The following is a 26,146-nucleotide window of genomic DNA, read 5'->3' as shown; positions in this document are numbered from 1 at the left end:
TGGCAGAACTGTGAATAGAACCTGGATCTCCTGGTCCCCACACCACCCTGCCTAGCTAAAAGTTCCTTTGTGACTGCACCTGCTAGTTCTAGGAAATGCTTCCTCCTCCCCAGGCCCTCCAGGTCTCTCTTCCCCTTTGTACACACCCATAGTATGTCACACCCCTCCCAGCTCTGTGGATGGAGACAGAGCCAGGAAACAAGAAGGGATGACTGATGACTAGGCAGGGACATGCTCTCTTCCTCCAAGCTGCAGGAGGCACTTAATAGAACAAAAAAGAAGGCTCTTAAATTTAATCCTTGGTGCTCTAAAGACAATGTTTGCACACAGGGTGCTGCTGGGCAGGTAAGCATTGTCATCCCACAATTGACACAACAAGTCACTATCAAACCTGGAACTCTGGACTCCAAGGCCAAATCCAATCCTCAGTCTCACCCTGAGGGAACTCATTTACTGCATCTGTGTCTCAATTTTCCCATGACAAAAAGTTGGGGACAACCGTTGGGTTCTGAAGGTCGAGGAAGTAACCAGGCTAACAGCCATTTTAGACTTGATTCTGGCCAACGGTCAGTAACTGCTTGTGAATCTGAAGATGGAAGGCAGTTTTGATGAAGATACATGTCATGATTCTTAGGAAAGGAAGGAGTGAGGAGCAGAATAAGGAAAATGGACTTCAAATAAAGCAGGCTTCAATGGCCTCAGACAGCGGGCAGGTAAGAAAATCAAAGGGAAAAAGGTGTTCAGGAGAGCTGGCAGTTTCTCAAGGAGACAATATTAAATGCAGAACTACCAACTATCCAGATGGAAAGGAAAGACAGGAAGACTAGTAAGAGGCCAATATGGCTCCATATATATATGATATGATATAAATCATAGATATATCTTGATTTTAGTAAGGCTTTTGACACTGTCCCACATGACATTCTCATAATGAAACTAGGGAAATGTGGTCTGGATGAACTTACTATAAAGCGGGTGCACAACTGTTGAAAGACTGTACTTAATGACTAGTTATCCATTGTTCACTGCCAAACTGGGAGGGTGTGTCTAGTGGGGTCCCACAAGGGTCTTTTCTGCATCTGATACTATTCAATATTTTCATTAATGACTGGGATAATGGGATGGAGAGCATGCTTATAAAATTTGATGATGATACAAAGCTGGGCGGGGGGTTGCAAGCACTTTGGAGGACAGGATTCAAAGTGACTTTGACAAATCGGAGAACTGGTCTGAATTCAACAAGATGAAATTCAATAAAGATAAGGGCAAAGCATGACACTACATGACACTCACCCACCAACATAGCACTGTCCACATCGGTGCTTTTGTCAGTGAAATTTGTGTCCAGTTGGAGAGGGGGAGGGGGAAGTGGGTTTCATATCCTGACCAAAAAAATGCTAATGTAGACAAAGCCTTAGATTAGATACTAGGTAAAACTTTCTAACAATAAGAGCAGGTAAACTCTGGACCAGGCTTCCAAGGGAGGTTGTGGAATCCCTGTCACTGGAGATTTAAGGACAGGTTGGCCAAATACCTCTCAGTGATGGCCTAGGTTTACCTGGTTCTGCCTCAGTACAAGAGGCCGGACTTGATGACTTCTTGAGGTCCCTTCCAGCCCTACATTTCTATGTACCTTATGCATCACATCGGCTCCATTGTGCTGGGGTGGAAAACCATACAAAAACCTTACAGAATCAGTAAACCCAAGTTCTAATCTTGGTTTTGACAATGACTGGCTGTGTGACTTTGGGTATGTCACTCACATATCTGGAATGTTCTGGCTTCAGATATGTATTTGCATATGCTACTTCCCTGTGTTGTTTTTATCTGCTGCTCAGAAAACGTAGAGTTGAGTAATCAAATTACATCAAAGAAAACTCCAACAAAAGAAATCCTGACATGTCAGCCTTTTCCCCCGTTGCAACAATGATGAACAAATTGTTGATATCCTAAGTAGCGCAACAGCGGTCTGCCAATTCGCTCCCTCTCCCCTTGACAAGGGAGAAGAGAAACAGTGGACACAACCTGAGCTGCCATTTTGGGTCCAGAATAAACTTGAAGAGTTTACGCTCTACAGCAGACTAGACTTCAACTCAGGACACAGTTAAGTGGCAGATGAGGAGCTTTCCCAATAATTCCCAGCAGTCGCCACAACAGCATGATGGAAAGAGACTCTTCAGAGAAAACAGCCAGTTCCTCTCAGCATCTTTCATTTTACACCGATAGACTTCCTGTCTGAAGAGGAAGCCACAAGCTGTGTGGCTGAATCCATCCTCATAAACACATGTACCAAGGCCCAAATGCTTTGGGGCCTGAAGAGGAAGCTCCCATTAGCTAAAGATGGTTTCCACCAGCATCCTACACTTCTGCATTTTCTGAAGAGATCCTCTTACTTCACCTTCTCGTATGATCACCCCAAAGGGGAAGCGCTCTGGATTCAGAAGGAAGTTTTGCTGCAGTTTCCTATTCTGGGCTATGACTTCACCCTCCTCCCAGTGCTGAGATGCACGTATGGCATCCCTTCGCACTATGCAGCTGATCCGTGTGGTCACTGACAGCTAAGGACTTTGGTCTAGTCTGTACAGTACCAGGAAATGTAGAGAGAGTGCGTGTGTGAGTACTCGAGAGAAAAATAAACCACACACAAGTTATTCAGAGCCAAGAAATAACCACATTATCGCAAAGGCAAATCACCCAGCTGGTTACTCACCAAGAGAATTATCCAACTCGCTACCAAAGGGGATGCAGGATTTAAGGGGGGCAAGGGAACATGTCAAAGGTTGGCAGAAGCTTGGAGAATGAAACCGATACAGAAACAGGGGGAGAGGAGATTCACAGCCAACACCCAATGTACACAAATGCCATCCCTCCTCCACAGCCATTGATACTCCCACCCTTATAGAATCAGTGTAGTTGCACCACACAGAGATAGGGCACGTTTTGGAGAGCCAAGAAGTCAAAGGACATCCCCTCCTTGCACTAAGAGAAATCCAGCTTCCCCTTGCTCCCTGCATGTTGCAGTGGGGACTGGGGATCCACCACCTTCCCTGCAGAGGCTATTACAACCTTGACATCAGAGTAGCAGTTGCAGATTGGCTGCCATAAGGTGTCCTAAAGAAAAGACTCTTTCTATCTCCACACCCAGAGGAATTCCCCAGGGCACAGTCCTTCTGCTCAGCCTATGCACTGAGGCCAGGATTTGCAGAGAGTTCAGGTCTCGCTGCTGTTTCAGGCTATCTGCAGACTCAGGCAGGTATCACTGCCTCAGTAACACTGAGAAGGCTTTCGTCACAACCATAATCGCTTAGGTCCGAAAAAGTCAGATGGGTAGATTCCCTGTACCTACTAGGGAAAATTTCTTGCTCTCCAACCTGCTAAGGGGATTCGTCAAGAAGAAACCTTTTTATAGAAGAGCTTTGTGTCAGGTTTGATTCACAAAATATTCCCTGGGGCTTTGAATTTACTGTTGTAGCTTCATCACCAGATTAACATGTCTAAATATTTTTAGAGGTAATATTTCCTAATCACCCTATGACTCTTCAGTGTGGGAATTACAGTGTATTAATTAGCAAGCAACAGGCCAAAAGACCTATGCCTGTAATTCACACCCTGTTTAGTCTACTGCATAATTGGGAAGTGTGAGAATCTGCCCGTGGACTGAAGATGCTAGAAAGTTAGGAGTTCTCATAAAAAATGCCTTAAGTCAGGCAGATCTCTCACCTCCCCACAGCACACTTATTTTCTGTCCCTGCCACCTGTACAGAATACATGGTGCGGAACAAAGGTTTTATCACTGAGTTCGGGATGCCCAAGGAACATGCTGAGAACACAGTCCGCTTCACCTCCATTATCACTGGAAACACACTTCCAGCTTTTCAGAACAATCATCTGGCACTTCTGAAACAAATCTAATTGTGGATCTGAGGGCTGCTGAAGGAAAAGGCCAAAGTGGTCTTGTTAACATCCGAAGGCTTCTGTGCCTGTACATGAAATTGCTAGTGTTACGTATTAGTATTAATCTGTATTTCAGTTGCAATGGCTCCACATACTCTGACGACTGATACATGTAGTCTCTCAGAATTGAAAGTGTGCATCTGACCCCCTGGGTGATGGAGCCAGTTCTTCATGGCTGATTAAGGCCAGTGGAGATATTAGGTGTCTATTACTGATAAGTGTGTCCCTGTGACGGCAAGTCCCACTTACATAAGCTACAGTAAGACCCTTGCTCAAGAAGCCATCTTTAATGACCCTGCCATGATGCCAATGCCCTGTCTTGACACTCCCTTCTTTGGGTAAAGTTTGAGAGGCATTTTCTTGACCCATATCAGTATCAGGAGGGTAGATGGCATTGATATCAATAACTGCTTACGAGCTACCAACAGCAGACAAAGGTAAGGATATATGCAGCTTTTATTAGCCTTTGATTCATAAACAGATTCAGAGATTCCAAGGCCAAGTGATCATCTAGTCTGACCTCCTGTATGACATAGGCCATAGAAGTCCCCCATAATCATTCTAGAGCAGCTCTTTTAGAAAAACATCCCATCTGGATTTTAAAATTGCCAGTGATGGAGAATCCACCCAGCCCTTAGTAAATTGTTCCAATGGTTAGTTCCACCCACCGTTAAAAATGTATGCCTTAGTTCCAGTCTGAAATGTCTAGCCTCAACTTCCAGCCATTGGATCCTGTTACACCTTTGTCTGATATTCTGAGGAGCCTGTTTTGAAACATTTGTTCCCACTGAATAAGATGGATCTTCCAAGATGGACCGAGTGGCTCCCCAGTGGGCTCTTTCCACCCCAAGAAGCCCCCAATTTGAGGTTCTGCAGGGTTCCATTTTGTGACCTCCCCTCTGTTCAATGTGTACGTGAAGCCATTACAGGAGATGATAAATAACTATGGACTGCATGGTCACCCATATGCTGGCAGCCAGCTTTATGCATCTTTTTCGGCTACCCAGGCTCTGGTGTCACTACTCACTCACTGAGTGCCTGACCAAGATAAGAATCCAGATGTAAGTGAACTCTTTACAGCTCAACCCAGATGGTTTAAGGAGTACTGCTTGTTGGTAGGGAGTCAGTTTGAAGGGTCACAGCTGCATCTACATTATCTATTGTGGGCATATACATACACCTTTTACCACAGTGGTTTACAGCTTTCGTCTTCTTCTGGACCCATGAATGCCCCTAGATTCTCACCATCTATGCTAAAGTCTCTGCAAAGGCTTCCTGTTCATTTCTGGGCACCAGTCAAGGTGCTGGTGAAAAATCTTTAAAGCCCTGAATGTCCTGGGAGCCAGTTATCTAATATACACTATGCATCATATATTGTCACCCAATGCCCCATGAGTGCAGTTAAAATTGGCTGGGAAGCTGTTAACATCTGTTCTGAGTTCTCCAGGACTGGTGCTACGGCTACATAAGGGCACCTGCCATCCCACCACAGCCAGAACATAGTGAAGTGTAAGGATATGATGCAAGATATTTAGGGAGCAAAGATGGTCCAGTGCTCAGGGAGTCACCCTAGGTCTTGGGAGACCCAGGTTCGATTTCCTGCTCTGTTACAGGCTCTCTCTGGGACCTCTGGCAAATCACTTAGGGTGGGATCCATGAAGGTACATCAACACTACAAACCACAAACTCCTCTCAGCTGCCGGCTAAACCTGTAGGTGCCTACACTCACTCAGCACCTAAGTTTTCCCCCTCGACATGCACACAGCAGCCTCCCTCTAGGCACCTGGGCACCTGTCTCCCAACTAATCCCCACAGTACTTCACATGCTCAGATAGACAGGCGTTCGGCTGCCTAAGTTGCATGTGGAGGCCCCATCCAGCAGGCAGCCTGTGAGCACGGCTACCCGATCGAGCCCCTCAGACGAGTACACACAAAAAAGCTGGGGAGGATTGGGGAGGCCCTCCCTTATAACCTTTAGCCTAGTGGACAGGGTACTCATCAGGCTGGAGGAGACCCCAGGTTCAAGTCCCAACAGAACCTGAAGGGGAGAAGGGATTTAATCAGGGATCTGCCACCTCTCAGGTGAGTGCCCCAGCCACGAGGCTACAAAATAATTCTGATGCGGGGCTCCCTAAAGCTCTCCTATTGAAGTTGTTCCATTTTAATTAAACAATAGCACACCTAAATATTACTTAGGCCAGAGAAAGAGTTGGAATGACTCTATAGCCTCGTGTCACTCAGAGTCAATTTTTAATAGACATTTCATGGACAACTTACATTAGATGATTGACAGTGTAGCCAAAACTAAAGAGTGAGTAAATTCCAAATTAAATATGACGTTAGGGCTGATGAAAGGTTCTGGATTGACAATCCTGGTTGACAAAGTCCAACAGATGCAGAACAGGCAGCACGGACTTCATCTCCCCATGGGCCCCATCATAGATGTATACCCTGGAGACACCAGGCCATAGGTGAAATCCTAGCTCCACTGAACTCAATGGCAAACTCCTGTAGACTTCAATAAGACCAGAATTTCGCCCCATATCTTCAATGGATATAAATCAATATAACCCAATGAAGTTACACCAATCTACTGCTATTCATAGAATCATAGAATATCAGGGTTGGAAGGGACCCCTGAAGGTCATCTAGTCCAACCCCCTGCTTGAAGCAGGACCAATTCCCAGTTAAATCATCCCAGCCAGGGCTTTGTCAAGCCTGACCTTAAAAACCTCTAAGGAAGGAGATTCTACCACCTCCCTAGGTAACGCATTCCAGTGTTTCACCACCCTCTTAGTGAAAAAGTTTTTCCTAATATCCAATCTAAACCTCCCCCACTGCAACTTGAGACCATTACTCCTCATTCTGTCATCTGCTACCATTGAGAACAGTCTAGAGCCATCCTCTTTGGAACCCCCTTTCAGGTAGTTGAAAGCAGCTACCAAATCCCCCCTCATTCTTCTCTTCTGCAGGCTAAACAATCCCAGCTCCCTCAGCCTCTCCTCATAAGTCATGTTCTAGACCCCTAATCATTTTTGTTGCCCTTCGCTGGACTCTCTCCAATTTATCCACATCCTTCTTGTAGTGTGGGGCCCAAAACTGGACACAGTACTCCAGATGAGGCCTCACCAATGTCAAATAGAGGGGAACGATCACGTCCCTCGATCTGCTCGCTATGCCCCTACTTATACAAGCACCCAACCCAGCCTCTCTAGAAAAGAAAGGTAGTCCAATCTTTAATTCGATCCTTGACACCTCCATTGAGGCTACCATTAAGATTGCCAATGACAAGCAGGGTCTGAATCAAAAAGAGAGGCTCAATATACCCCAACCCTCTAATTCACTCAGTTCCCCAAGGGCTGTACGGGCAACAGGGTACTACTTTGCTCTTGTTTTAAGTACCTCTCCAAGCTATTAAGACTATAACCCTGACCTCACAGAACAGCTTACATTTGCTTCTTGGTGGGAAAGTTTAGAGATAGGCAGGTGGGGTTGCACCAAAAGTTAGCGAAATGTGACCACAGCACCATTTTAGTTATTTCAGAGAAAAACCACTAGTATAAAATGGACAGAAGCATTCGCATTATAATTCTGTTGATTAGACTCAGTAGTCACTGAAGTTTGCTCTCAGGCTTTTAGTCCCTTCAGAAGTGGGACAGGATGCCTCCCCTAAAGACTGAACTGAAAGTCAGAGATAAAGATTTCTGTTTGCAATGCAGCTACTGAGCTGGAAGGGTCAGAAGAAAAGTGCATCCTACTCCAGTTCTGGGGCCAGACTCTGCTCTCAGTTACACCTGGGGTAATCCCCTGCTTTAATAACAAAGGGATTTTACTTCCATGGAATAGCTCTGGGTTTGCACCAGACATCAAAAAGCAGAGACTGGCCCCTGGGGCCTTTCATAGCCGCATGGCACAGCTGATGCAAGAGGTGCTATCACAGTAGCACGAGCCTTTCCAAAGTGAACAGTCTGTGTAGCAGAGCTGGGTAGTGGGGCTGGCACCTCACCGTGGGGTTTCTTACCTGCAGAGCTGCTCCGGGGGTCGTGGTGCCCTCCTTGCAGACAGAGCCTTTGGGCCACCAGTGTATATTTTTCATTTTGGAGGAAGAAATTGGAAGGGGCCAAGAGGGGCTGGAGGGCAGGGGAAGTGGGGCTGGAACCCTACATGTGTGAAGGAGGGAATGGGGCTAGAACCCCCACATTTTGGAGGAGGGGAGCTGGAGATGCAACAGCTGTATTCTCAGCAGAGGGCCCCTAGCTACAAAACCCCCTCCAGAGGAGATTAAACTGACACAACTGTCTGACAGAGACATTCCCCCCTCTCTCGAAACAACATCTCCTTCCGACAGACCCACGTGGGGACAAACAGGAGAGAAGAGAGGAAACGCCATAAGAGGGGGAGGATCTCTCCTCTCAAGGGAAGGATACATGAAAACATCCCTGGGGAAAGGGAATGCTACACAAGCCCAGCCCTTTGTGGGATCAGTGCTTCTCACTGGTTGCCTGGCACCCAGATGCCCAGGTGCTAGGTACCGTCAGGGTACCCAATATTAAATTGATGGGGAATTGGTGCATGACAGAACCACACGGTGGGAGCAGTGGATGAAGGGGTATTTGGTGGTGTCTAGGAGATCCTTGTACTTGTAACATGCTAGGCCAGCAATGCACTGTGTGGCATTGGTCCTGGCAGGTCGCTAGTCATCAGGGACAGGTTTTCCCTTTCACGATGTGTGCAGATGGTGGGAGAAGAAGGGGCAAATCAAGCAGTGAACAAACCAGGACGGCATTTAACATGAGCAGGGGTCGGGAGCTGTGTATGGTCTGTGACTTTCCCCCTCTTATCCCCCCAAGACAGCTTCCCACTCTAGACTTCTGCTTTTGGTTTCGGGCATGCTCGCTCACACCCTTTAGAACAGCACAAAGCTGTTCTGAAAGCCCTTTCCACCCCCTTAAAGCCCTTTCCACCATTCATAACTAACACCCCAAACGCAGGGCAGTTACAGTTTTACTGGGCCCAACCTCCCCAGCCCTCTGCCCACCCACCCGAATCACATGTTTACGCCGGTCAATTCAGCTTTGCCCTCCTTTGATCTCCTCCCCCTACTCCAACTTGGCAAGTTACTAGAGACGCAGAAATCATGCTGATGGGCGGAGCTTACCCACAGAGCCAATTGACAGAGCAGGCTGTGAAACACAGGAACTTACGTGATGTTATCACAACGATCTAGAGAGTGTGGCATAAATCTCTCTAATTATTGAACAGATATGTTTGAATTCGCTGCAGATAAAATGAGAGCAGTTTTATGGGAATACAATGAGTTAAACTCAGATCTTTTAAAAAAATCACTTTCAGAAATCTAGTGATACGTATGACTTGCCCCCTGGCTCTATAGGCCACGGAGGTCCTTGCTGCTCTCACAATTTGTCCCCACCTCTCTGTGTCAAGGCATGTTTTCCCCAGTGATGGTAATTTACGTTACAACTCTTCGGACTTGCTCAGTATTATCCCTCAGGGCCAGCCTTAGGGAAAACGGTGTCCTGGGTAAACTTGTATTTTTGTGCCCCTCGCCCCCATGGGTGTGGTTCCCCCCCATTGCCCCTGCCACCTGTGGACTCCTCAGGTTCCCCAACCCCTGTGCCCCCCTACTGCACCCCTAACTCTGGTCACCCCTTCTGCATTCCTAGCCCCTGCACTGTGCCCCTAATCCCTGCCCCCTCACCTCTACACTATGCTCCCTGCACTCCCTTCCTGTGCCCCTAACCACTGCACTCTGCCCCCTCCACCCCTAATTCCTGCACTCCCCACCTGCACCCAACCCCCTCCCACCTGTCCCCATTTACCCCAATCCCTGCCCCCCTTCACTCCTAACCCCTACACTGTGCCCCCTGCACCCCTAACCTCTGCCCCATCCTGTGTTCCATCCCCTGCACTGTGCCCCCTTTGCCCTGAACCCCTGCACCCCCATGCCCACTTGGGGAAACAAACCTGGATGCATGGAGCAGCTAGCATTGTTGCTCATTCACCCTCTCCAATGCTGCTCCTCCAAGTCCCCACTAGGGGCTGTGAGGGAGCGGGGAGTGAGGAGCCATATCAGGGCTCCCTGCATCCCAGTCACTTTCTCCACCTGACTGTGTAAGGGGAGGGCAGAGAGCAGCAGCTCCTGATTTTCGCCTCACAGCACAGCCCAGGTCGGGAAAGTGACCTGGATGCACGGAGCACTTGGTATTACTGCTCGATCCCCACCTCACAGCCCCCTGGGAGGGGCACATAGGAACATTGGGGGGAGCTGTATCTGCAGACATCCTCCCCACAATAACTAAGCAGCATGAATGATGAGATTTCACAGAGAGCAGGTCTAGCTTTAGATGCCAGCAGCAAGAACATAAGAACAGCCATACTGGATCAGACCAAAGGTCTCTCTAGCCTAGTGTCCTGTCTTCCGACAGTGGCCAATGCCAGGTGCCCCAGAGGAAATGAACAGAACAGGTAATCATCAAGTGATCCACCCCCTGTCGCCCACTCCCAGCTTCTGGCAAACAGAGGCTAGGGACACCACCCCTGCCCATCCTGGCTAACAGCCATTGATGGACCTATCCTCCTTGAATTTATCTAGTTCTTTTTTTAACCCTGTTATAGTCTTGGCCTTCACAACATCCTCTGGCAAAGAGTTCCACAGGCTGACTGTCCGTTGTGTGAAGAAATACTTTCTTTTGTTTGTTTTAAACCTGCTGCCTATTAATTTCATTTGGTGACCCCTAGTTCTTGTGTTATAAGAAGGAGTAAATAACACTTCCTTATTTACTTTCTCCATACCAGTCATGATTTTATAGACCTCTATCATATCCCCCCTTAGTCGTCTCTTTTCCAAGCTGAAAAGTCCGTCTTATTAATCTCCCCTCATACAAAAGCCATTCCATACCCCTAATCATTTTTGTTGCCCTTTTCCGACCCTTTTCCAATATATCTTTTTTGAGATGGGGCGACTACATCTGCATGCAGTCTTTGGGGAATCAACACAATGTGGTACTGACAGGACAGAACTGTTTGCAGAATGGTTGGAAAGGAGATGTGCAAACTATCACTTCCTCCAGGCTTATTTTTAAAACATCTTTCTTGGTATTAGCGCTGTCACAGGGCAAGCTCTATTTTTGTTTTTGATGTACAGAAAGATAGGGGGGAATTCCACTCCCAACCCCTCTAAAATGACGAAGGAGGATTTTGATCATGCTGAGAAAGAATGATGCTAATTTTGTCCCACCAAGTCATCTCCAGCACAGACTGCAACAAATCTGTACTTTGCCCACCAGACCAAATCCTCCTCCAAGACTCTCCTCCGCGTAAACTATCCCACATAGAAGCATAGAAATGTTGGTCTGGAAGGAACCTGGAGGGGTCATCTTGTCCAGCAGTTCTCAACCGGGGGTCCACAGCCCCCAGCTGGTTTCAGGAAGAAAAATCAGAGCCCTGAACCCCCTGAGGCTCCTCTGCCAGGCCCTGGAGCTTTTAAAGCATGTTGGGGGGGGGCCCACAGGGAGAAAAAAAAGATGGAGAACCCCTACTCTAGTCTGTCCATCTGCACTGAGGCAAGAACATGTAAACCTAGAGCATCCCTGACAGGTGCTTGTCCAGCCTGTTCTTAAAAACCTCCAGTGATGGGGGTTCCACAGCCTCCCTCAGAGCCTATTCCAGAGCTTAGCTACCCTTAGAGATAGACAGTTTTTCCTAATATTTAACCAAAATCTTCCTTGCTGCAGATTAAACCCATTACTTCTTCTCCTACCTTCTGTGGACATGGAGAACATCATCCTCTTTATAACAGCCCAGAACATATCTGAAGACTTATCAGGTTCCCTTCTCAGTCTTCTTTTCTCCAGACTAAACATGCCCAGTTGTTTTAACTTTTCCTCAGATGTCAGGGTTTCTAAACCTTTTATCATTTTTTGTTGCTCTCCCCTGGACTCTCTTCAATTTGTCCTCATCTTTCCTAAAGTGTGTGCCCAATCCTGGATACAGTACTCCAGCTAAGCCCTCACTAGTGCCAAGAGGAGAGGGACAATTACCTCCCATGTCTTACATACGACACGCCTATTAATATACCCCAGAACATTAGCTTTTTTCGCAACTGCATCATACCATAATACATTTGTGATCCACTATAACCTCCAGATCCTCTTCAGCAGTGCTACTCCGTCCAGCCAGTTATTCCCTATTTCGTATTTGGGGACTTGATTTTTCCTTCCTATATGTAGTTCTTTGCACTTCCTAAAAGTAGTACTTTGCATTTGTCTTTACTGAATTTCTTCTTGTTCATTTCAAACCAACTCTCCAATATATCCAGCCTGTTTTGAGTCCTAATCTTGTCCTCCAAAGAGCTTCCAACCTCTCCCAGCTTGGTGTCATCCATACATTTTATAAGTGGAAATGAAAATATTGAGCTCAAGACTGACCCCTGTTGGACCTCACAAGATACATCCTCCCTGTTTGACAGCAAGCTATTGATAACTACTCCTCAAGTAAGTTTTTTTTTCCAACTAGTGTTGCTCCCACATTACAGTAATTTCATCTAGATCACATTTCCCTTGTTTGCTTATGAGAATGTCATGTGGGACTGTGTCAAAAGCCTTACTAAAAATCAAGATATGTCACATGCTAATCTCCCAGACAGGCAACGCAGAGCAGTCTTCAAATGGGAGATGCACTCACTGTTTATAAAAACAAAAACAAAAAACCATGCATCTTGTCAGAAAGCAGCTAAATGCAGAATGGACATATGTTTTTCTCCCCAGCTCTGAATTCAAGTCATCATTTCTAGGAAACAGGTATTCCCTCCCATGTTACTTTATTAGAGGATTCCTTCCAACTGTTACAAGTGTCAAAAATTTAGGGCAGTCAGAAAAAGACATCTCAGCTCTTTAGATTGATTCATAGCATACACATAACATTCTAACATCTTAATAAGGAGATCTATTAGTCTCTGAAATAAGTTCCCAAAGGAAACTATGGAACCCTATTGCTCAAGAAATTTAAAAACTATGACCTAACAGGTCTCATCTATGGTTACTTAAAAGCTACCACTATATGCTGGGAATTATTCTTTCTGAAGTGCAGCTCAACTCTGAAAATTAACTTTCTAAAAACAACATCATGGTGCTCCTTGTTTCTCATTGCCCAGTAATTCTAGATCAACTGTGCTCAATTTACAAATCAAAAGATGTTTTAACGGTCAGTCCTGCAGATTAAGCCTAGGATCGGAGATTCAAGCTGATTTCTTCCTTTCTCAAGCATCTTCACTGGTAATAAAAAGTCACATAGTATAAGATGTGTCCTTGGCAACACCTGTCCTCACAAAGATTGCTCTCAGTAATACCTGAGCAGTCCCACTGCCTTTTATGGAGTTGCACAGATATAACTGAACTCAGTAACCATCCTGCTGAACACAATCCAGTTCACTCCTCCATTGCGGTGTGTGATATGCCAGGCTAACTGGGGAGGGCGGCAGCTTGTTTTCCTCACAGCAGAAATGACTCCAAACACAAACACGTATCTAACTCGATGATTACATAAAGGTCAGTACATAGTCACTTTTCAGAGAGAAAATGCACATGTTCCTGGCATCAATTACAAAAAAAGAAACCCACCTCAGCCTTTATCATAACAGTGAAGCTTAGTTTCATTTGGTATGATACTCTCAACTACAACTTCAGTATCAAGCCTGAGGAAGATTTAACTTGAGATAGCGGTGGGGTTTGATAGTTTCACTTGTAGGATTGAGCATTCCGTCACTGGCACGCAATGGAAACTCCACCATTGCTATTCACAGGGCAGAGGAAAGGGAAGAATTGTTAAGGAAGTTATAAAGCACCCTGATCGAATTGGCCCTGTCAACACTGGTTCTCCACTTGTGAGGTAACTCCCTTCTCTTCATGTGCCAGTATATTTATGTCTGCATCTGTAATTTTCACTCCATGCATCTGAAGAAGTGGGGTTTTTACCCACAAAAGCTTATGCTCAAATAAATCTGTTAGTCTTTAAGGTGCCACGAGACTCCTTGTTGTTTTTGTGGATACAGGCTAACACGGCTACCCCCTGATATAAAGCACCTGGACACTTTTGTAAAACCTAGCTTCTTATCCTGCTAAAGCAACACTCCCTAACCTGGGGAGCATGAGCAGCGGGGACGGGGAACACTGCAGGACCCTGAGCCTGCCCCAGACCTACTGGGAAAATGTTTAAAAAGTGACCCAAACCCATTCATGAAGTCTAAATCCAGAAGCACTACCCATAGAGTCTAAGGGACCACTGCAACCATCTAGCCTGAGCTCCTGTTTAAACACAGGCAACAGACCTTCTCTGAAATAACTCTTGTTCGAACTAGAGCCTATCTTGAAGGCACAAGACAATAACTGGCATTTGAAAAGGCTTGTCGGGGATTTGAACCCAGAACCACTCTCAAATACTGGGTAAGAATTATATGCCTATACCAACAAGCTACTCATTGGTGGTAGGTGAAGCTTCCCCTAGGGAAGGCTAGCTCCCTGCCCCACCTCTTCCAACCTCGTCTCTACCCCTGTCCCCTCCCCACTTGCCATGTCCCACCAAGAGACCCCCGCACTCGCCTGGTCCCTCCTCACCCCCCCAGCCACCGTGAGACCCCTCTCCCACCCACCTCCTCATTCCCCCACCAGGCACCCCCATCCACCACTGGCTCGCTGCGTCCCCCTTCACACACCCTGCCCCAGCAGGGGAAAGGAGGAATGCAGCGGTGATCTCTGGGCAGGAGGGGTGGTGTAGTGGAGGAAAAGTTACCAGGCAGGCAGGCAGCAGAAGCGGGCCCTGGGGGACTTGTGGAAGGGGCAGAGCAGGGAGGGGAAGAGGCGTGGCCACACGGCCCAGGTGTCTGGCGGTGGTTGCACTAGGGAAGGCTTAGCCTTCCCTGTCCTATTATAACCCACTGCCCATGAAGCTACTTCCCATGATGGCCTCAAAACATCCAGCCCAGAAGCAGCTCCCCTGGGGGACAGGCTCAGAAAGCAAGCTCCCCTGGATCAAGCTTTGCTTCCCTGCACTTGTGGCACTGTGCCCAGCCACATGCCCAAGTTCTGCCCAGCCTCAAGGAGTCATGAATGGATACCCACAGCAGCCACAAAGGAAAGATAAAAGGAGAGGGCAGAAGAAAGGACACATGGCAACAGCTCCACCAGGACAGAGCATTAAGGGAAAACCAGAGTTTTAACATGTGAAAGGTACATGTGGGTGGTCCCATCATGTAGGTTTGTACCAGGAATAAGTGAATACAGTGATACTGCAATACCATGTAATCATCCCCCTCCCATTATCTCACTGCTCCACTGGCCATCCAGCTTCATTTCTCTCTCCAAAGTGCTCCTGTCTTAAAAGCCCCAGAGATTTGCACATAAAAGATAACATGGTAAGTCATTTCCCTTCCTGCCAATTGGCTGTACTGTTTGCACCTCGAGACCCAGTTGAGATCAGGGCCCCATTGTGCTGGGTACTGTACATATGTATAATAAGAGACATTCCCTGTCCCAAAGAGACTACAGTCTAAAAGGACAAGACAGACAAGGAGGTCAGATGGTAAAAAATAGAGGACAGTTAAATGACTTGCCCAACATCACATAGTGGGGTGGGGAATAGAATCCATGTCTCCCATGTGCCAGTGCTCTACCCACTACTCTGCATTGCCTCTTTTTGGTGAATTCCATATACGAATATGGAGTGATGACTTTGCCCAATAGAGTTATTTTTAAAAACTAGCTTACAAATGCAATTTGTGTCTGCTTAAGTTTTCTAGTGGTGAAACAAAGACACTGCAGGACAGAAGGGTCAGGAAAAAACCCCAGCCCTAATGTTCCTGAATGTTGTTTTTTAACTCCTAAGGTACTAAACAGATTTGCTTGAAACGGAATAGAAAACCAAAAAAACAAACAAAAAACAAATTAAATCTTTACCCTAAGGCCCTGTTTCTAAAACTCCCTTTGCGTAAACATTTCCCACTGAGAGGGAGCCCTAATTGGTAATACGGACACTGTTTCAGCTGCTGACCTCATTGTTCTCAATCATTTAGATTTGCTCCTAGCAAGGTTAAACTGAGTGGTACTGAAAGCCATGTCAAAAGCCGAAACCTCATCTATGCTAGGGTTCCTATCACTACTGACCTTTGGCTAAGCCACTGTTAGCAACAGTGAGACATTTTTCAGAAGTTCCCCCAGCACAGAGTAAAAGTGTGATTCTGATCCACATTTGTTTTCATGGCTCACAAAGGGGTTTAAACCCAATTTATCCTGCAAAATTGCATGCAACTGCAACTATGGATCTGACAGCAACATCTCTCCAGGCTGCAGCTGAAGACCACTCCACCTTCTGACCTGGAGCTGGGCTAGGGTTAGCATGGTCTTGCTAATTTCTAAAGATGGGATGGGTTTTAATGTCCAACATCCATCCAGTTACCCACCCATGCAAGCCAGTTCCACAATACCAAAAGAATCAAGGAATTCTCTGTGTCTCACCTTCAGCATTCTCTGGAACAAGAGAATACAAGAATAAAAGGAGTCTACACAAGCCCAGGTCTGCTTTCTTGGATTGTACATTATCATAATACAAGGAGCAGCTAGGGAATGAAACATATTTATCCACCAAAGCTCCAGTCCTGCAATGTCTTCTAGACGAGCAGATCCCAGCACACACCTGAAGAGAGGAAGGATGTCCCAGGGTGCTAGGACTTGCCAGACCTGGGTTCAGTTCCCTCTTCTGTTACAGGCTTCCTGCGTGACCTGGCCAAGCCACTTCGGTTCTGTCTCCACTGCAGCCAGAGGTGTGACTGCAGCACATGTAGACATACCCAGGCTACCTTTGATCTAGCTAGCTCAAGTAACAACAGCAGTGAAGCTGTAGCAACATGAGCCAGCTGCTTGAGTACACACCCAGAGTCCTGGATGGGCTTATGCAGCCCATGCGGCCGCAGCTTCCTTGCTATGGTCAGTGGAGCTAGCTAGAGCCAAGCTGGCTCAGGTACACGCACGCGTGCTGCAGTCACACCTCTGATTGCAGCATAGAGATACCCTTAAGTCTCTCTTTTGCCAAAGTCCCTCATCTGTACAGTGGGGATAACAGCATTTCCCTATCTCACAGGGGTGATGGGAGGCTGAATAGGCTCACTAAATAGTTCGCTGTAGGGGAGGAATTTTAGGGACTGCGATGTTACCTATTTTTGCAGTCACCACCAGCACTCCCAAAACTTTTATAAAAGGTACTTTATTTAAAGGGTTACTACCTACTCCAAACTGATATCAATAGTTAGTGAGCCCACTATCTTCTACTAAAAAAAAAACTCAGCCAGAGCTGCCGTGTGTCTGAGTAACTGGGCCCCGCATGCTGTGTTCAACAAGTTATTTGGAGCCCACTGTGCCCCTGTAGTTTCTTCAGACTACTGTTTCTTTTGCCTTTCACCCAGCAACAATAGCGACCCAGACTGGATCCACCTTAAAATGAATTTAACCTGGTAGAGAATCTCCTATGGACTCTCGAGTGTCTCAGCAGCAATTTAAGCCCGATCTTTCAACTGGATCTACGTGGCCAGTCCCAAAGAGAGCCCTACATAATGTCTAGAGCATTCTGTGCAGGGTCCATTTGCACAGATCCAATGCAGGATGGCAGCCTCCTTGTGTTAAAAAGGCAAGATTTATAGTGCTATAATATGTTCAATCAGAATTGCAGTCCTATCTTAACCCAAGAACTGCAACTTCATTACCTAAATAGATCATGCTCCCTCTTGTATTAAGGAGCTCAGTCTTCCTCAGTTCACACTGAGCCATTATTTGCCAAGTTTAGCAACACAAAGGCACTGCTAGTGAAGAAACACATGTGCAGGTTCACTTATACAGATTGCCAGAAACAATGAGAAAAAGGAAATGCCACCTGAAAGGATGAGAACTTGTTTGTGGCATAGCCTCTGACTCAAGGATATGGTTTAAATAGACACACCATCAGTGGCTGAAGGAATAGGTTAAGGGATGTACAAACTCATCAAGATACCAGTTAGAAAGAAAGAACTTTGGGAGAAGCATGTTTGATCAAAAAATAAAAATTAAAAAAAAGATACGGAAAACTGGAAGAAAGTTACATCCTTCCTAATACAAGGACAGCTGAGAACTGTGTCAAACAGACAGCAGCATTTCAACAGAGCTTTCCCTCTGTGGATCTACAGTGAGGATAGCCTATAAGTAGTTAGCCAAGTAACATATGCTGTTTTCCTATTTAACTCAAAAATATGACATATGCCCTCGTTAGTGGCAAAAATACACGTGTTCTGCTTTTACCCCTTGTTCCCCTGCAGAACCAGCACAACTGGGAAAGAAAGACCATGCTGGAGTTTATTCCTTCTTGTGCATAAATTGATCATCCCTGTAACTGGAGCATAGCTAACCAATTAGTTACAGGTGTGCATGCAATGCAAACAGTGAGGTTGCCCAACTGCCCCAGAGAAGAATTTGAATCTTTATTACAGGTCATGAGGCATGAAAGGCAGAACCCAGCTTAACTCTCAGATTCTGGGAGAGACTTCAGGGCTGTCATTTAGATAAGCCACCTTTCTTGAAAATGTAGCACACAGGGCACAAAAACAATCAAGACACAAACATGACCATCCATTTTTTACAAAACCACTTTTCACAGGGGTACTGCATCAATTTCACACATGAAAGCTCCAGCTACAGTTCTCATAAATATATTTTAAAAGTCAGCCATGCTTTTGCCTGTCAAATCTCTATGGGGAGATCATTGAGAGATGGTGATATTAATGATAGGGATCATCTTACTGCAAATGTAAGCTGCCTTTTAAATGGCAAAGCCTGAAATCAAAGACTAACAACCTAGGAGTTCATGTAGTCCAAAAAACATGTGTTATAACCACTACTTGCCAAACAGGACACAATTAGTAGGAAAACAAAGTGTTTATCTGCAAGCTTCCAAGAGGGTATTAGAAACAATGAAGAGGAAATACAAAATTAACACTACAGAGGCGCAATTGGCAGCGCCCTGCAAGAGCCTGTTCTTCCCCATGAGGCTCCCTATTCAGTAGCTTTCATTAAGAAAATTGCATCTCAGAAGCATTCCTGCCAGCGTCCTTATTTCCTAATGAAGGCTTGCCAAAGAACTGTGTCTTTTAGCTACTGCACAGCGTACGTTCCATGTTCATCGCTTGCTAGCTGCTCAAATCTTTGCAATTAAAACACCCAAGGAGTCCCATGGAAGCATCATTAGGGAGACAAGTTCTCATGCTGGGTTAATTGGCAGCCAAAGACAAGATCATCAACACACAAAAGCCCCCTTTTGGTGTCTATAACGGGAAGTGAGTTTGGAAACTGCATTTGCTCTCCTCCCCAGAAGGACAATAAAAATGGATTTTTCCCCACCAACTAGGCCCGTGACCAGGAGAGGGAAGGTCGTGTCCACCCTACTGGGACACCTCACAGAGGGGGCAACAGCACAGCACGACGATGACACCAAGTTGCCCGTGCAACAGCCCTTGTGTATCTTTAAGCATTTCACTATTGCGTGGCGTGCGCAGTACGCAAGGCAAGAATCCTGCTAACTACCGCCCATTCACCTGAGCAGCAGCTCAGTGCGCAATGCAGAAGCATACTGACCAAAACCACACAGCCCTGCAGCAACCATGAACTGCATGTTACTTGGTGTGGTTTCAGGAAGTACCTAGTAGAGCAGCCTGGGGATTCACACTTTCGTACATTTAAGAGCCCCAGGCCCAGCCCCCTCAGTCACTGGGCTAGTAAAGGATGTCAGGGCTGCAAAGAGAGTTTTCTCAGTTCCTGGATGGGGAAGGAGTGCTGCACATCAAGCTAAGAGTGGCATTGATGGACTCTGTTTGGCAATGGAAGATCACCACCATCCAGGGCCTCCTGAGGAAGGGGAGAGGTAATCTTCTTAAAGAGAGAAGAAAAAGCAGGAGATCAGCAACTGTATCAATGAGCAGTACTATTTACCAGAACCATCAGGACGAAATGTCCAACCCTGAAATCTCCCCAGCTAAACAGCTCTATAAACCACACAACTGGGCATCAAAGTTTCAGCTAGCGATGAAAAACACACATCAACCCGTGGAGCTAAGCCAGTGGGGGAGCCCCTGTTTCTAAAGGAACCTGATCCAATCCTCGCACCTATTCCAGATAATGGAAAAACAGAGCTCTGAAGCATTTGAAGAGGACCAGAGCTTAAAAGTCAACAGAATTTACACTGCTCCAGGCACACACTTGAAAATGCTCTTGCAGGGCTTGCCCCAATATGCCTTGCACATCGTCCCACGTCTGGGCATCCACTTGAAAGTTTACAAGGAAAACCCCAAGATATAAATTATTCACCCCGCACATTAGGGGCAGGTAAATGTCCACTTTATTAAATAAATATAGAAGTTGAAACCTAGCCCCACTTGATCTGTGGCTGTACCATACAAACGCTGCAAGCACTCCTGTCACTGAGCTGACACAACGACAAAGATGACCCAGTCTTGTCTACGCTAGTGTCCACAGTGTTTCTTCCACGAGCGGAGCTACACCGGTGGTGCAATTACAGCTACAGAGTTTGCTCGTTTATTCAAAGCCGCAAGCACTCCGCTGCACTTGTTAAAGCCAGGCTCTTCTGAGAGCAGAGTGTGGTAATTTTCCTCTGACGCTTTCATCTAGATTCAGTTCTTCTTTTTCATCACATAACATGAATTTTTATTTATAAAGTTAAGTAGAAGAAGCCACAACATAGTTTCGTTTTGCTTCTGTCCCTGCCTGCCATGTAGCCTCTCTCTTTGGTTGCTTGCTAAGAACTTCAGGACCCTGCTCCAACGTGTTTGCTGTCCCCTCCCATCACATCAGGGATGTCCAAACTCTGCCCAACTGACAGGCTGCGCTGGCATCTCACCAGGAGCCCAAAGGCTGCATCAAGTTTACATGAAGTGACGCAGATAGCAGCTGCCTTCATCTTTAATTCACAGGCACAATCCATGGAGGCTGCGTAGCCAGGCATACAAAGGGGCCTGAACACTTGGACCAAGATAGAGCATTGCACGCTTGGACCTGTTGTGATTCCACACCACTTCTCCTCCGTCATAAAGAGCAGGGCACCTATGGATTGTATAGCACAGATCCAGGAGCTATACTTATCCAGCTGGCTGTAATTTGAGCACTCCTGGGCAAGGGGGGATGGAGGGGAGAGGGGCTTCTGCCCAGCAGGGAGGGGAGTCTAGGGGGCTTCAGCCCCATAGGAGGCACCTGTCAGGGCTCGTGGCTTCAGAAGCTCTGAGCCCTGGCAGGTGTGCCCAGCTCTCAAACTTCTGAAGATTATCATATGTGGCTCGGAAGGCGCCAAATATAAATCTCCTTTATATTTTTACCTTTTATCCTCCTCCCTTCCAAATTTCTCATTACAAACTCTGATCTGAAATTCACACATCTGCTTCGTGCTCTGGAATTGTTAGAATTCAAATTTCTGCACCAGTTTTCAGAGCCACCTCAGTATTACTATAAAAAAGTGAAAGACTGAAATAGTGTCTTTTCCCCCAAAAATGTTTTTTATGGCATTTTTCATTTTCCTAAATAGAAGCTTGCAGAATATACAAACATATTATTTAAAAAACTCACTACTGAACAATAACACTGTTGCTGCTTAGCACTACCAGAGAAACCATGACACAGCAATGCAGGCAACCCCAACTTTCATCTCTTGCTGTTGCACCATGACTGCTGGTAGTGACAGTGGGACACAGTGCTACAGACAATCAGCCAGTGAAGCTGAACAAGTGCTAGTAATAGTGTGCAGTTTGAACAAACATGCTAGTGCAGATAACGCCTGAGAGGTTGTTTCTGTATATCTCGTACGCTGCAGCTAGTTCAATCAACTGAGTCTTTTCCCTCCTTTATAACATCTGCATTAAGCCTTTCTCGGAGGTGGTCAGGACAAGCGAGAGCAAAACGGGCACTAGCCTGGATCCAAGCTCCAGCCAGTTGCAGCTGCATAGCAAAATGATCCTTGCGGTGAAGTTTAACTAGGGATGGGAGATTGACGCACTAAAGGAGAGCGGCTCATTGGTCTCCATTCGACTGGGGGAATTCCTGCCGCAGAGAAAGGTGAAGGGACGGTGCCCAGATTTACACTAGATTGGATGAAGCTCCTCAGGGAACAATCCCAAACTGAGAGCCACGTGCATGTAAAAGACCTGGTGGGTCTTGTCTGCTTCTAGATTCTATGTTCCTAGGAGTATGATTTACTCCTGTGTCCATCTGGGCAGAGTCCAAAACCACATTCCATTCCCTATGTGACGTTTTTTGATGGATTCTGTCTCCACGTTAGTGCCTACCCCCATCTCCTCTCAATCCCTGCTGCTTCGGAGGGGAAGGCGGCTCCCCTCTCACAAATCACACATGGATTAGGACTGATCGAAAGCATGTGGTCCCAAATCCTCTCCAGTTATTTCCAGGACTCCAGGCCTGGGAGAGCCAGTGCATTCAATCCTGCCATAACAGGCCACTGTTTAACATCCTCCTGCAGTGGGGGGAGCAGGTCACTGCTTGCTCTCCCACCTGGGGCAGCAGAGACAGAGGCTCAAAAATCCAGCCACTGCAATGACAGGCTGGAGAGCCCCTGGAATTTCCCCGCCCGCCAGCAGGGCTGAGCTGGGACATCCCCCCCAAACCGGGTCCCACACCTGGGATGGCCCATAAACAGCCCAGGAACTTTTCACACCCACCCAGGCTCCGGTAGAAAAACAAGCTTCAGAAATGACTCACCTCTGTATCGCACCACCCGGGGCCTTTCCCCATCGCTCCTGTCAACAGGCGAGACCTCACCCAGCCCTGGAGTCAGACCCCACCCCACGCACGGCGCCCTCGGCCCGGCGGCAGGGTGCTAACAGGCTCGGGGGTGGGCAGCACCCATCCGCATCCGGGCTGAGGGGAAATGCCCGGGCAGGGGCAGCTGCTGCCTCCCCGCTCGGGGCCCCCGGGTCCCGCCGCCCTGCCGGGACGCCAGCCCCACCGATGCCCCAGCCGCCCCCCTGCAGCCCGGCTCGGCCAGCCGGCCTCCGCTCGCCCCCCGGCGTCCAGCCCCAGCCGGGCTCCGCTCACCCACCTGCAGGGCAGCTCCCGCCGGGGCTCACTGCCCATCCTGGGTCCCGCGGCAGCGCTACAGCCCGCGGCGCCGGGCTGGGTCTCCGCAGCGAGCCGCTTCCATGGCCGGGATGGAGCCGAGGCAACGTAGCCGCCGCTGGGCTGCACCAGCGAGGGACCGGGACGCGCTGGGCGGGGGCGGGCCGCGGGCGGGGCGGGGCTGAGCGGCTGCCTCTGCCTCTGCCCTGCAGCGCAGCCGAGCCCGGACCGGCACTGCATGGCACGGGGCGTCAAGCAGCCAGCGCTGGGGAGAGAGAACACCCGTGTCTGTCTGTCCCCAGCCACATCTGTCCTCATACACACCGCTCTGTCTGTCTGTCCCCAGACCCATCTACCCCCATACACACCGCTCTGTCTGTCTGTCCCCAGACCCATCTACCCCCATACACACCGCTCTGTCTGTCTGTCCCCAGCCACATCTGTCCTCATACACACCGCTCTATCTGTCTGTCCCCAGACCCATCTACCCCCATACACACCGCTCTGTCTGTCTGTCCCCAGACCCATCTACCCCCATACACACCGCTCTGTCTGTCTGTCCCCAGACCCATCTACCCCCATACACACCGCTCTGTCTGTCTGTCCCCAGCCACATCTGTCCTCATACACACCGCTCTATCTGTCTGTCCCCAGACCCATCTACCCCCATACACACCGCTCTATCTGTCTGTCCCCAGACCCATCTACCCCCATACACGCTGATCCTTCTGTCTGTCCTCATACACATCTATCCTCATACACACCGCTCTGTCTGTCTGTCCCCAGCCACATCTGTCCTCATACACACCGCTCTGTCTGTCTGTCCCCAGACCCATCTACCCCCATACACACCGCTCTGTCTGTCTGTCCCCAGCCACATCTACCCCCATACACACCGCTCTGTCTGTCTGTCCCCAGCCACATCTACCCCCATACACACCGCTCTGTCTGTCTGTCCCCAGCCACATCTACCCCCATACACACCGCTCTGTCTGTCTGTCCCCAGCCACATCTGTCCTCATACACACCGCTCTATCTGTCTGTCCCCAGACCCATCTACCCCCATACACGCTGATCCTTCTGTCTGTCCTCATACACATCTATCCTCATACACACCGCTCTGTCTGTCTGTCCCCAGCCACATCTGTCCTCATACACACCGCTCTGTCTGTCTGTCCCCAGACCCATCTACCCCCATACACACCGCTCTGTCTGTCTGTCCCCAGCCACATCTACCCCCATACACACTGCTCTGTCTGTCTGTCCCCAGACCCATCTACCCCCATACACACCGCTCTGTCTGTCTGTCCCCAGCCACATCTGTCCTCATACACACCGCTCTGTCTGTCTGTCCCCAGCCACATCTGTCCTCATACACACCGCTCTGTCTGTCTGTCCCCAGCCACATCTGTCCTCATACACGCTGCTCCTTCTGTCTGTCCTCATACACATCTATCCTCATACACACCGCTTTGTCTGTCTGTCCCCAGACACCTCTAGCTGTCTGTCCTCATACACACAGCTCTGTCTGTCCTTCCCCACACACATCTATCCTCATACACACCGCTCCTTCTGTCTGTGCCCAGACACCTCTTGCTGTCTATCCTCATACACACCACTCTGTCTGTCCACACACACATCTGTCTGTCCTCATACACACAGCTCTGTCTGTCCGTCCCCATACACCCCGCTCTGTCTTCTGTCCACACACACATCTGTTTATCCCCATACACACCACTCTGTCTGTCCTCATATTTTATCTAATTGTTCATATACACATCTGTGTGTCCCCATACGCATCTATCTATCCTGTCTGTTTGTCTATCCCATACAGCCCCCTCTTTCTTTGTGTTTGCCTATCTCCATACACATCCATGTATCTATTTTTCCTGCCTTGTTCAGCATTTCATATAATCTCTTTTTCTCCTCCCTAGATCCTAGAATGCTGGTCTCTCTGGCTAATTGTTTCTTTCGGACTCTGCAACTCTTTGGCTATTAATATAAAAGCACCACAAATCCAAAAAAAAAAAAAAAAAGCAAATGTCTGGTTCTTGCAGTGGCCATATTTCATACCTCTCACCCACTACAAACACATATAATAATAATAATAATGATTAATGTATATTTCAATTTATCATTAATTGTAAGCATACTGCCAATCTTGCTCCTGGTCAAAGTGCCTGGAGTACTGCACAACCTAATAGAAACAAGTGCACTAGAATTAGCCCACCTTGAAATGCCAAGCTCTGAATGCATGAACACAGGATGGGCCCGGTCCAGGAGAGGGATTGAAAGAGCAGAGGGATAAATGGCCAATCCAGGTTATTGAAGAAACACTGAAGAACTTTACAGGCACTCCCCAAACAGTGCAGAGATGAAGTTCAGTGGGTTTCTGTGGTGAGGGATTTTCACACTGGAGGGCTGAGCAGATGCACCATCACCTGCTGACATCATGCTGGAGAGGCCAGCTGTGCCACACTGTACAAGGCCACTGTCTATGTCATTGATATAGAAATGCTGCATGACAGAGATGGGCAGATGCTGCATTATTCTGATTCAGACAATATTCATATTCGGGAAGCTTAACTTTCAGACCCCCACATTGAAAAATATCATCAGGGATCAGCCTAGGCCTACTCTGCAGACCTCTCTTGCTCCCCAGTTCCAATCCTTCCCACACCCAGGTTGCTTTAAGCCCTTTCTCTGGAGTGGCGGGCCAGGAGCCTTCTTCTTATCTCCTCTCCAGCGTCTTAAGCAGCCAATTGACCACCTCCCCCATCTCTGTCATTGGAGGTTTTTAAGAACAGGTTAGACAAACACCTGTCAGGGATGGTCTAGTTATTACATAGTCCTGCCATGAGTGCAGACGGCTGGACTAGATGACCTCTCAAGGTCCCTTCCAGTCCTACGATTGTATGATTCTATGATCTTCAGTCTTCAGAGACCGCTGCCATCCTCTCAACTACAAACAGGGGCGTTAGGAGTGGAGGAAAGGGGCATATGTCCTATTTCCCCCCCCTCTCTGC

At 47.7% G+C, this 26,146-nt stretch overlaps 1 protein-coding gene across 4 annotated transcripts in view; it reads right to left on the bottom strand.

Moving 5' to 3' along the window:
• The window catches only part of PIK3R5 (phosphoinositide-3-kinase regulatory subunit 5), a 96,212-nt gene extending 72,968 nt beyond the window's left edge, over positions 1-23,244 (bottom strand). For all 4 annotated transcript variants that reach the window (XR_012154766.1, XM_073310451.1, XM_073310444.1 and 1 more), the window contains exon 1: positions 23,104-23,244. The gene's annotated coding sequence lies outside the window, so the exon portion shown is untranslated. The remainder of the gene's footprint in view (positions 1-23,103) is intronic.
• Positions 23,245-26,146: the final 2,902 nt, after the last annotated feature.

This window comes from Lepidochelys kempii, chromosome 14, assembly GCF_965140265.1.
Source record: "Lepidochelys kempii isolate rLepKem1 chromosome 14, rLepKem1.hap2, whole genome shotgun sequence".
In the NCBI taxonomy this organism is placed as follows: Eukaryota; Metazoa; Chordata; order Testudines; family Cheloniidae; genus Lepidochelys; species Lepidochelys kempii.
Note: the sequence above shows the minus strand (reverse complement) of the source record. Positions and strands in the feature narration are given on the sequence as shown.